Source organism: Squalius cephalus (assembly GCF_949319135.1).
Source record: "Squalius cephalus genome assembly, chromosome: 25".
NCBI lineage: Eukaryota > Metazoa > Chordata > Actinopteri > Cypriniformes > Leuciscidae > Squalius > Squalius cephalus.
This window is the reverse complement of record NC_137146.1, coordinates 11,333,691-11,347,505: the sequence shown is the minus strand read 5'-3', so window position 1 is coordinate 11,347,505 and position 13,815 is coordinate 11,333,691. Positions and strand designations below refer to the sequence as shown.

At 37.2% G+C, this 13,815-nt stretch overlaps 1 protein-coding gene across 2 annotated transcripts in view; it reads right to left on the bottom strand.

Annotated features, from left to right (window-relative positions):
• The window catches only part of ctnnd2a (catenin (cadherin-associated protein), delta 2a), a 273,543-nt gene extending 271,158 nt beyond the window's left edge, over nucleotides 1-2,385 (bottom strand). The window contains exon 1 of one of the 2 annotated variants that reach the window (XM_079862649.1): nucleotides 2,169-2,385. The gene's annotated coding sequence lies outside the window, so the exon portion shown is untranslated. The remainder of the gene's footprint in view (nucleotides 1-2,168) is intronic. The other variant, XM_079862650.1, reaches the window with a different exon arrangement.
• Nucleotides 2,386-13,815: the final 11,430 nt, after the last annotated feature.

The window sequence follows — 13,815 nt, the reverse complement described above, 5'->3', positions numbered from 1 at the left end:
CTGAGGCAACAAGTCAGCTGTCCAAGTTTTCGGACGCAGCCAAAGTCACCCGTTTCATTTTAAATAGACCTAAATCTAAGCTATCATTTTAGTGAATTCTAATACGTTTCTTGTATCAGCTAATTCAAAACCTGGAAATCAAACCTAACACAGACACACAATAAATACACTACTTGCCTGACATTATTATCATCTTGTTCGCACACAAAATTATGTGTTATACTGAACCTGTCCCTTCTGGCCTTAATGACCTCACTGATTTGAGCTTAATGAGTCAACTAAAGTGACAGTATTTTTTAAAGCTTGTTATTGCCCACAAGTAGATGATGTCTGTTAGCTCTATATACATATCACACAAGTTCTGGCTCTTTTTAACCTGTACCTGTCACGTTGTGTTCAGATGGAAAATAAAATCTCCAGTGAAAATAAAGGCTCCAATTAAAACTGAACTGCCACTCATTGTAACTCAAGATACGTCCAATGGTTAACAGCATATAGCCTAAGCGTCGATGAAATAAATAATTCATATCATGGAAGAACAAATATGATGACAGGTTCTTAAACGCCAGGCTTTCTGGATGCTCAATTAGCCTTTGGAGACCTTGACAGCTAAACTAATTAGGAATCTGCACAGCCAAACCAATCTGCTCAGTGGATTGAAACATCTGAATAACTCAAATGATTCTCATGAGTTTCTCATCTTCATCCAACAGAGTTAATGCCTGATGACCTGGCCACAAGTTGATTTTCTTCGAACAACAGAAGCCTGAGAGCCAAGCATGAAATTCATCTGTTAAAATAGTGCATATCTGTCAAAAGCACTTCACACGTTCTCCCCATTTCATCACCAAACACATGGTGCTTTCAAGCACGCGGCAACGGCACAGAAGACAACCGAGAGACGGCAGACGAGAAGAATTAATAGCGATCTGGCCAAATCTTCTGGCCCGGTAAGAGCAAACAAAACCGAAGCTCTCCGTTATCTCTATCTCCGTGCATGCTTTCAAACAAACAGCAAGGAGATAACTGAGATGTTTTGATAAACAGGCTCTCAGAGCTTTAGACGTCCTTCATCCCATTAGCAAGCTGCAAGCAGCAGTGTGCATTTCATGTGAAACCGTGAAATGTGCAGAGGCCAGCATTGAGCATTCTGTAGATAACATTACACGCCTTTGATCCAGCTTTGTCCCTCATCATCTACAGCTCATTCAGTGGGCTTATTTACAGATGCGATCAGCCACACTGTGGAAAGATCTGCCAGTCAGCTCTCCAGATCAATACAGTATTCGCTCCTAATGGAAAAAAAACTTTGTCACCTCCTTTCCAGCACTGTAAAATACTCACATCTGAAATGCCAATGAATGATTTTGTAAACAAAAAATGTCTTGACATATTGGCAAACTGAGAGCATAACATCACTTCAAGAACAGCACTTGAACATGAAGGCAAGGTTAAACAAGACAGCGACTCTACAGGTCTACAGCAACATCCAATGTCTACAACCAACACACCAACTTACTGCTCCACAGTGCTTATATTTCAGCATAAAGAGCAAATTATGCCAAAATAATAGATGCAGGAATATCTTGAAATCATATTCAGTTCAACACTGCTGGAAGTGGACCAAACTGAGCTCGTGGGGATGTATTGGTAGACGTTTGAAAGGATTTTTTTTCTTTTAATGTCTGTTCAGCCGAAACTCTGGGTTACTTAAAGGAAGTATCCCAAATTCTCATTTAGTTATACCAACTTAATACCGTTCTCAAGGTGAAAAGTAAAGACCTTTGCAAATGATGTGCATAATTACCTGGCATGTCATTGAGGAGCTTTATTCAGGCGTTTAAGAGAAAAAACTAAAACATTTCTATCACATCCTACCCTACACCTTCCACTCACCCACCTTCCATTTAAAATTTGGGTCAGTATCTTCGAATGAGCTGTAATACCAAAATCTATTGTTAAACTGAGCACAGAATATATGCTAATGCTCTGTTTTCCTCTTTATTCAGCACATTGAGGCAGGTTTCTTAGAATTGCATACTGTGCTACATTCCTCCATTTTAACCAAAATAACAGGCATCTTTAACAGACAGAACTGAGCAAACCTGAAATAGTGCATTTCCCCGCGAACAAACAGTGAGTGCAATGGAATGACATTGTACACTCACCAAATGATGTCCAGAGAACAAACGCTCTCCTCTCCCCGCTTTAAATCCGAAATTCAGCTGAATAAGAATCCTGCGTTCATGCCCTGTAAAGGTTATTTAAGAAAATGAACTGTTGTCTGGATGTTGACTCAGTAAAGAGCAAGCATCGGCTGCTGAAAGGCAACGGAGGCAGAGCGCGCGGTGATGCTGCCTTTTCAGCTTTCATCCACACACATACATCCACGCGCAAGTCTCGCGCTGTTTTCATTCACAGAGCACCATCTTCTGGCAGTAATACATGCTTTACACACCTGTTCTTTAAATTATATTAGATAGGATCTACTCTCTATGATTCATTTCTTACAGTATTGCGGATTTAAGCATTTTAATAATGTATGCCTATTATTTATTATATTTCTAATTGTGATAGCCTACCCCCTTATTGATTTGATTTATTTTAGGCTATTTACATTTAATTTGTCTATTTTGTACGATGACAATATGCTCATATCATATCTTTTTGCACAACTTTTAAACACATTTGCAGTCCTAGTTATAAACAGTTTTGGCAACTTTTGTTTGGTCTTGCATGTATGCGCGCTCTGACTGCCTGCCACACGCGCATGCGCAGCGATGTCTTTCCAGTTCAGGTGACATCATTCTTTTGGAGCTGAGCGGCGTCTTTTGTGCACAACACGTCCATTATTACTACAGTGAAAAAGCGGTTAGAAGTCTTCTTCTTCTTCTTTTAAGAAAACACTACGTAAGGGTTAATGCCCGACGAGGTGTCCATTGTCAGGTATTAATGGACGACGACGAGGCGTGAACCGTCCGACGCGCAGCGAAGTCCATTAATACCTGACAATGGACACCTCGAAGGGCATTAACCCGCTTATACCATGGTCACTTGCCAAATAACACATTTTTAAAACATTAGTTTATATTTTAATTAGTTTTACAATCGAAATCTAAAGTTTTTACAAACAATAACTTGGTTTCCCTAGCTATGCCTGACGGTTTATTTACTAGTGTCCTCTATCACTTTTTAATGGACACCTTGCAGCCAATCAGAATCGAGTATTCACCCAAACCATGGTATAAAGTGCTATAACTTAGGCATACCTCCACTGATCTATATAATGACATGTCATTCTATATAGATCAGTGCATACCTCAAATGGTATTATTCAAGAGCTTTTTCATAGCCAAGACGTTAAGGCATGTGCTCACTTTTAAATATAAACATACACTGAAAAATATTAATTTGAGTCAAAAGTAGGCTACGACAACTATGAGAGCTACCCTCTCTCTCTCTCTCTCTCTCTCTCTCTCTCTCTCTCTCTCTCTCTCTCTCTCTCTCTCCCCCTCTCTCCCTCTCTATATATATGTTTATGTCTTATTCTAATTCTTTATTCTTGATTATTTAAATCGATCAATACATCATGTCATTTGTCAAGGAGGTTAGCACTGTGTAGAATATAGCCTAGATTTGCGAAGCTTCACACTGTCAGACAAAAGCGCCATCTCTTGGTCGTTGTGGAGTCACAGTCACAGAGTGTCAGTGTGTAGACCGTCCGCGGTTTACATCAAAAATACTGAGCCTAGGCTACTATAAATAGCACATTGTGCAACACTGATTATTACTGGTTAGTATAGTTCCACTCTGACTATGAATCACTTTGGGTGGATTCGTCTCTGTTGAATTACGATAAAAGTAGCCTACTCTGCTGAATAAACAGGAACAGACTTTGACGTAAAATGTTCTCGATTAAGCAATAGGCCTACATGTTGCCCCATGAGTGAAATTATTAAAAAGGATATATGAGTCTTGATTGTTAGCAGATGACAACAGAAAAAGGGACTTAGGGCTGACAACATTCCTCAATATGCAGCTCAAAGAAATTGGCCTGACATTAGAATTCAAATTGGGTGAACTACGCAAAATGGGATAAATAGTTTTGGTAAATTTGTTATTTAGCACAGATAAAGACTTTTATGTACTAGCCACAACCTGTAAACGTTTTGAAAACATGTAACTTTTTTTCTACTAGCATGCTCTTTTTCGTTTCCCCAGTAGGCCTATTTGGCGAACAAGTGAGGTTCAATCACTCAACCGATTCGTTCAACAACACAGAATGATTCAATAATGAAACACCACAATGGCTGCTTCCGAATATGTCATACTCTCTCCATGTCATAATTACTTTAAAGGGATACTCCACTCTTTTTGGAAATAGGCTCATTTTACAACTCCCCCAGAGTTAAACAGTTGAGTTTTACCGTTTTCAAATCCATTCAGCCGAACTCCGGGTCTGGCGGTACCACTTTTAGCATAGCTTAGCATAGATCATTGAATCGGACAAGACCATTAGCATCTCTCTCAAAAAAATGACCAAAGAGTTTCGATATTTTTCCTATTTAAAACTAGACTCTTAGTTACATCGTGTACTAAGACAGACGGAAAATGAAAAGTTGCGATTTTCTAGGCTGATATGGCTAGGAACTATACTCTCATTCCTGCGTAATAATCAAGAAACTTTGCTTCTCTACAGAAGAGTCAAGTTTTAAATAGGAAAAATATCGAAACTCTTTGGTCATTTTTTTGAGAGATGCTAATGGTCTTATAAAACATTGTGTGTCCCCTACTCTGGGGTTTCTCCTCCTGGCTTACTGCCACCCACTGGAAACCCATCACTTACAGTAACTGTAAGTATACTACAAATATACATGCGTGTACTGAATAATTAAACAACAATAATTAATAACAGAACAGAAATGACAAAAAAATACTAAATATTTGGGGGGGGGTCTAGCTTTTAATTCAAAATGATATTCTTCTATCAATATTATAGATTTCCCCACATAAAGGAAATGTTTGTCTTAAAGGGATAGTTCACTTTGAAATTAAATTTTGGTATGTTTTAGCTTACCTCAAGGGCATCCAAGATGTAGGTGTCTTTTTTTCCGCAGTAGTTTCAATTTTGATATTTTTAGGTCAAACCGTTCTTGTCTGTCAGTCATTTAATGCAGGTCTGTGGTCACTGTCTCAAAGAGCATGCACAGAGTCCACATTAAAACAATTCCCCATCGTAAGTACACATTGATGGCCTAAGACACGAAACGAGCGGTTTGTGTGAGAAAACGAACAGTATTTATACAGTTTTTACCTCTTATACACAGCCACGTCCAAGTGATCTGAGGGCGCGCGCGCATCCTGGTGTGTGACGTGTGCGCAGACTGGTGCATAGATATATACACTAGATGTCGCCTTGTCTACGGCAGTTCATTGGAACGAATGACCAAAGAATACATAAATACTAAAAAAAAAAAAAAAAAAAAAAAATCACCTACATTTATTACATAGACATATTGCTTCAGGCACAAAAGTAAATTTAAAGCGATTTGTTGAACATTTAATTGTCCGTAGACGTCGCCCCAGGGGCATCCACTCAAAGTCCAAATGCAGCGGGTGTGTACTATCTCCTATTATTTTATGAGCCATCCTCAGCACCTGTTGTTCGTAATAAGATTTAAGGCTTCGTAAGGGAACACCCATAATTTTAGAGCACATGTTAACAATTCTCTGCAACAGATTTTTGTTCTTTGTAGACAATGATGAAAACCAACAAATAAAAGAAAAAGACAGGATACTTTCAACAAATTAATTATAAAATGACTTAAAGGTTGTATCAGCGATTTCAGGCCCAAACATAAATGATCACATTCATCTAATCTTTCCTAACGATCCGCTAGCTACCCGCCCCATAATAAGCATGCCGTAATAGGCAGCCATGCACAAGCGCAAAACCTCACAACACCTACCCCTGTCGTGATTGGTTGGAACACTATTTATTTTGGTTTTGAGTGGTGGTGAAACCAACTGTTTTTGTGTGCAGATCTAGGCTGCCTACAGAGATGCGTTTTTTTTTTGACGGCATGCTTATGGGGCGGGTAGCTAGCGGATCGTTAGGAAAGATTAGATGAATGTGATCATTTATGTTTGGGCCTGAAATCGCTGATTCAACCTTGAAGAACAACTCTCTGTATATTAAAAGAATTAGCTTTCTCAGCACGAACAGTCTTTGGTGTGACTTTTTGATAATTGCATCAGAATTTTGGTCAAACTTTAACTTGTTATCAAAAACTGTTCCTATGTACTTATATTGCTCTACTTCCTCCACATCTGTGCCATTAATGACAATAGGTTGAAGTGCCAATGTTCTCCTACTAAAATTAATTATCATCTCTTTAGTTTTTGAAACATTCAGATCTAGTTTCATACTACTACACCAAGAAATGAAATTGTACAAAACAGAACCATATTCCTGATCTGAATGTGAAAGCAAGGAAAGCAACACAGTATAATCCGCATATTTAACCAAATAACTATTATCTTGTAAACTCTGACAGTCATTTGTATACAACATAAACAAGATAGGAGAGAGCACACATCCTTGAGGGGTACCTGTGGAGAGATTTACAATATCTGATAACACCCTGTTAATCCTAACCCTCTGTTGCCTTTCTGTTAAGAAATTCATGATCCATAAAACTAAACCATGATCAAAATTAAACTAATAAGTTTTTGCCCTAACATAAGAGGTTGCAAAAGATTAAATGCAGATGAGAAGTCCACAAACAAAAGCCGCGCAAAAGCCCCACTATTTTCCAGATGACGACTAAGAGTATTTAGCAAAAACACGCCTCTTCCAGCGCGATATGCAAACTGCAATGGATCTAGAAGTGGTCCAGCAACTGTCATTATATACCTCTTTATCTCTTTTTCAAAAACCTTCATAACCAAAGAGGTCAAGGCAATAGGACGGTAGTCGTTCAAAGAATCTGGTTTAGCTTTTTTAGGTATTGGTAAAATAATTGAACTTTTCCACAAATCAGGTACCAACCCTTGATCTAAGGACGACTGAAAAAGTAAGTGGAGAACTCCACTGAGCTGATCGGCGCAGCAGTGTTCTGCCACATATAGCGTCTGGGCCTGGGGCCTTATTAAAGGAGAACTCCGGTCAATTTTAACATTGAGCTCATTTTTTTGTACATTTGGAGTGCTGTCAATACAGAGAACAACGACAAAAATCGGTGTTGCCTACACCGTGTTATCCTCTTTTTAAAATTTGCACCCTGTTGACTTCAATGGGGCAAGTTTTAAACCTGCTTTTAGCCTCTTAACATCCTTGATGTGTCATTACAAGTGAACAGGTCATGTGAGTGATTCGAGTTAACGCGCATGGTCATAGGTACTAAACCAATGCGCGTAAACTCGACAATCGATTACTATGGACTTTGACCGAAAACAGGATGTAAATACAGGTATGAGCGCTGGCTAAATAAATATAATTTTTATTCATATCTTTCACATCTACTGCAGTCAGATTGACCCGCGTTCACTCCGAAGGAATCACTCACATGACCTGTGCACTTGTAATGACACATCAAGGATGTTAAGAGGCTAAAAGCAGGTTTAAAACTTGCCCCATTGAAGTCAACAGGGTGCAAATTTTAAAAAGAGGATAACACGGTGTAGGCAACACCGATTTTTGTCGTTGTTCTCTGTATTGACAGCACTCCAAATGTACAAAAAAATGAGCTCAATGTTAAAATTGACCGGAGTTCTCCTTTAAGCAGTGTGGCCTTCAACTGTCTTGATATGTTAAATGGATTCATTTTAAAATTATTAGAAAAACTCAAGGTCTCTTTAAAAGTTGTTATCTCATCAACAACAGAGGATGTATCCAAACGAGAAAAAAAAATCATTAAACTCTTTAGATAAAATTAGATCAGTGTCATAATTTCCAATTGGTACATGTTGATTTGGTACTAATGTACTCACTGCAGCCATATTCTTAATTCCTTTCCAGGCAGCTTTAAGATTACCTTGCATGAACACACCCTCAATCTTATTCTTGTAATTTTTTTTTAGAAATTTTAATTGCCTTTTTAAAACTTCCCTATTTATCTGTTTTTTCTCCTCAGTCCCCACAAGAAATACTCTCTTCTTCATGTTCAATATACATTTTAACTCCTTCGTAACCCAAGGTTTGTTATTAGGATAAAGAGTGATCTTTTTTGTAGGTATAGCAGAATCAACACAGAAAGTGATATAATTAGAAATGGTAACCACCTGATCGTTCAAATCAGAACATGTGTTCAAGAACATATTCCAGAACATATTCCAGTCGGTGTAATCAAAACAACCCTTCAAAACTTCAATATTAGAAGGTGACCATTCTTTCACATACCGTATTTCTTTCTTCACTTGCTTTACAATTGGAATGTATACAGAAGTCAGTAAAACCATATTATGATCAGCTGAACCAAGAGTAGGTAAAGACAGAGATCTGTACGCTCCCGGGATCGGACCATAACATCTATCCAGGATTTTATCAGCGCGAGTAGCGCATGTAACATATTGATAGTAGCCTTTTAGATGCTTATAATACAATGGTTAAAATCACCTAAAACAAATTTAGGTGCATCTGGGGATAAATTATCCAATTTATCCAGGGTGTTTTTAACAGTCTGAAGGCGCCACGTCACAATTGGCGCGTGGGTGTGTGTATAATACAATAAAAAACAGCTGAGGGAACTCACGAGGGAGATAAAAAAGGACGTACAGATATTGCAATAAGTTCAATATCTGAGTTACAAATCATACAACGCACCATTGCTGTTTTACACCACCCTTCCTTGATATAAACACACACACCTCCTCCTCGTCTTTTCCCTGTTGTATGTTTATCTCTGTCAAGTCGGATGGGTGTTCCAAAATTCTAAATAAAATAAAATAAAATATAATATAAGAGATAATTTAAGAAATAAAATATTTCGCAAAGTCGCGGCCACAGACCATCTGTTTGGATATTTAACAGAGCTTCTGAGTGGTGGGATGTGATTGTTCCTGGTTTTCAAACACTCAGTGGCTGGAGAACTTTAGAATGTCTGAAGAAACAGAAGAGGAGACCCAAGGTCTAGCTAGGACCAAGGAGCAGGACCGGAGCACACAACGTTTTAAATGATTTTTTATTGGAGCAAAACGACTAACGTTTCGACGCCCATGCGTCTTCTTCAGAGTCAAACAGTCAACGATGTACAGATTTTAAAGAATCAAAATTCAAGGCATTGGCCACTGGCCTAGGTGGGTGTGGTACATCAATTAACCAATCCAATACAAGCACTCAGGTGTAGGGAAAAAAGAAAGAAAAAGCTTTTTTTTTTTTTTTTATAAATAATAAAAATAAATAAATAAATAAAACAAATAAGTGTATACATATAAATTAAACACCTTCAAAAAAAAAAAAAGTACACGAATAATATGTTGAATTGGGTCTTGTGTATGGAAGTGGCAAAGGGATTGATTTAATTTGTCAGATTGTCTTTGTTTGTTGTTTTGTTTTGTTTTGTTTGTTTTGGACCTACAACTGACAGTTTGGTTCCCATTTTCTTGTATATGGTTTACTCTGTTAACGTTTGGGGAACAGATGGCAGTGGTTTGATTTACTTTACACTTGTGGAGGTTGGAGTGAAATTGTGTTTATTGAAATAGTGAGTGTGCACATAGTTTCAGTGCAATTTCCATAGGATTGGGAACCCTGTTGCCTGTAATGGTTACAATTTTGTTTGTTTTCTCTCTTTGCCATCTCTGACTACCCCATGTGCTCCTTGTGAATATTGTGTAATAAACTTTGTTATATTTGTGGTTGTATATTTGTATACACTGTGGTTGTGCCCCTCTCTTGAGTTCTCCTCATCCCTTGCGAAATGGAGTTACACAAGGTTGGATTTGGCCAGGCTCTAACCGTAAACAGGAGAGTCCTCTCAAAACATCAACATAACAAGTTATTTTTTCTCAAGGATAGGACACTTCTAAATGGAAAATATAGGCTTTAACTGAGAAATGGTCCCTTAAACTATAGACTTCAATGACCCCTATTTGTTTTAAAACTTTGAAGACCTTTCTCAAACACAAAACAAGTCCATTTTTCCTTTCTGGAAGCCGGGCTAAATGAGCAAGCACTGTTACTGCATTCAGATATCAAATACAGACATTAAAGAATACATGAAAAGAACATTTGAGTAATCACACTGATAACTTCGATAACAAAATAAAATCTCCAGAGAAGTCATTCAACTCATTTGATATTTAGAAGGAAAAATATTGATTACCGTAATACCTTGATTATAATCACTCATTACATATACATTGAAGCAGCAGTGGATTCCAATCAACCCCGTTCATCATGATTTTACTTAATTTCAATATATGCTACAAGGCTAGGATGACAGTCAAAACAAGCCACTGGAGAAGCACTAATTTGGCTAAAAGCCACTGTATGGTCAATTATTTATTATAAACAAAGACTAAAATGAAGCAATTTAATTAATTACTTAATTATTATTATTGACTCTGGAATGAAAAGAAATTTCAAAATCACAAAAACAAAATCATGACAGTTAAGTCAATATTTTTTTTCTCCATCCCTATACTGCTCTGCAATGAATTCAGTATCATTAGTACGTTAACAATGTGTAAATATATTTTCTTACATCACACATCTTGATTATATCCGAAGAATCCTCTGAAAAGAAGCGTGGAAGACCAAGTAAGGCAGCTGTTCTTCTGTTCTGATTTGTGTCCTACGAACAATTATAAACAAGACTGAGTGACTGGCATTATACAAATTAGAATTCCTATGTTAGTAAATATTGATTAGGGTATCAATTCAGATGTCCTGATTCTATTCCGATTCACAAGATCTCGATTTGATTCAATGAATTTCACTGGCCCCACCACAAAAAAAGTAATAAATGAGTAAAGAAGTTATTGTTTTTGACCCATGTATCCTTGTATTGCAATAAATGTTATGACACCCAAAATTTTAGATACCACTGAAATTTAATAATTCTCAATTCCATATAATACCACAGCTAAAACTACTCAACATCAATTTCAAAGATTATTAAAAACAAGTAAACAATTATTAATTTAAAAAAAGAACAAATAATTAAATAATAATAATGAAATAGTCAGTGCTTTTCAGGAAGGCCTATCAGTATATTTTAGAAACCAAAATTGAATTAAGTATTCAAATGTAAAATAATTAGTTCATTGTTATTCATACCTCCTTATCAAGGCACTGCATACCACTGCTAAGGCTCAACCTCCTGCTTGACGATACAGCTACTTTGTACAGCTCTAAAAAACTTGGCATCAAAGGCATCTAGTTCATTTATGAATGACTGCAGTAGATCGGTGGTGACTAGTCTATTGAACTCTGCAGGGAAAAGAGTGACAGAGAGTAGTGAGGGATAGCAAGTACAGATGAAAATGATAATGCCATATGTTAATCACACAGCATCATATAACATTAATGCTTTAAAGAGGTCATGACATGAGGAGTCACATTACGCAAATTCTCCAATGTCAAATAACTCATCAACTATTTCCTGTACTGCTGAATTTGATACATGTAGGGCCCCACACATCACACAACAATCGACAAACAGGCAACATTGTGTTCAAATGTTAGTAGCCTAACTCAACATTACCTTAGTTTATTGAACTCTTGTATAAAATCACTATGTATCAGGCCATTTTAGTTACTTAACTTCTATTAGTCAAATCATCTGTACAAGTCAAGTCAAGTCAAGTCATCTTCATTTATATAGCGCTTTTAACAATGTAGATTGTCTCAAAGCAGCTTTACAGAGATAAATGTATAATTTAACGTAAGATTGTTTTGGCTTTATAGCGGTTCTTTAATAAAGTTATTTTCCAGCTAAAGTTAGTTTTGATTGATTCGCTTCTGTCGCAACGATCATTTGTTTTTAAATTAGGGCCGCCAAGACGACACCATTCTCTCTACACAGACTTTAAACGCGAACCTGTGAGAAACGCTGATGGCGTTCAGATGCGCATTAAGAACGGGTTCTATAGTTATGTGCGTTTGAATATATGTGTGCAGGTTTGGAATTCCCTAAAAACCAAGCCTAAACAAATTACTGGTGTTTCCTTATAGTTTTGATTCAGAATTTTATTTTATTTTATCAATTCGGGGTAGATACGCTAATTGATTTGTACACCTGGTCTGCTTCCGAAATCGCATACTTCCCTACATAGTAAGCGGAAAACAGTATGTCCAAATTCACTGTACTGTTAGGGGTTAACAGTTTAGGACCCAAGGACCAGATGTTTGAAAGAAGACCCGGAGTCAGAATTATAAAAAAATAGAAGAAAAATTTTACTGAAGATAGTTTGCAGTTTCATCAACAGAAGTTCAGCTTCAAGACTCACACAGGAGTTCGTAGGCCGCCCCGCTTACAGTTACAAAGATCACAGCAGTTATACCATTTCCAAGGTCTAAGCTACGTCATTGCTTACAGGTTGAATGATTCTCATTGGCTAAGAAATTGATAAACATAGTAATTTTCCACACATATACAGATAGACAGAAGCATATCTCCATAGATTATGCTGCTGACACTCAGACCCTGAAGTTAGGCACGTCGTGACCTTCCAGGTCGCAGATTTGGGTGGCTGGGTGCCATCATGTCCCGAACAACAACTCAGTCAATCTCCAATAATGCCAGTGGTTCCTTAACCTGTAAGCAAGAAGACTAACACACACACCCAACACACATCTTTTCCAAGGTTGAATATGGCCAGGCTCTAACTATAAACAGGAGTCTCGTCTCAAAACATCAAGATAACAAGTTCTTTCTCTCAGGACAGGACAATTTATTCTAAATGGAAAGTATAGGCTTTAAATGACAAATGGTCCCTTAAACTATAGACTTTAATGACCCCTATGTGTTTTAACATGTTGAAGACCTTTCTCAAACACAAAACCAGTCCCTATTTCATTTCTGGAAGCTGGGATAAATAGGCAAGCACTGTTACTGCATTCAAATATCAAATACAGACATTAAAGAATATATGAAAAGAACATTTCCGCAATCACACTGGTAACATCTATAACAAAGTAAAATCTCCAGAGAAGTCATTCAACTAATTTGATATTTATAAGGAAAAGTATTAATTAATAACTTGATTATAATCACTCATTACATATACATTGAAGCAGCAGTGGATTCCAATCCACCCCCTTCAGTCCCCCGTTTTAGACCAATGTGGGGTCCTAAACACCATCTGGTCTTTCCATAAAGGCTGCTTCAAAATGTTTGGTTTCTGACCCATGCTCCTCTATCAGGGTATTTTTTTTTTCTTATAAAACAGACAATATATTTTTACTTCAAGGACTTAACATGAATATAATATCCCACATAGCACATATAATTGATCTCCAGAACCTTTGGACATAGCTGTCTTTACATGTCTTACACAGCTGTAATTCATCTTGGCGAATTTGGTATTATCATCCACTAACTGATACAAAACAAGTACGTATTTATTCTCTGGAAGCCGGGCTAAATAAGCAAGCACTGTTGCTGTATTCCTAGCATGGGCTAGACCCGCAGTCACTACTCAGATCCTAAATACAGACATGGTCTATAATCATAAATACCAGGATATGTTCATAAAACTATAATTTCCAATTCCTTTTATAATAAACTAAGAAAGATAGTTAATCCATTCTTTTCACTACCCCCATTATAGACCCTTTAGGTTCAAAACACAATGGTTGTCAAACTGAAA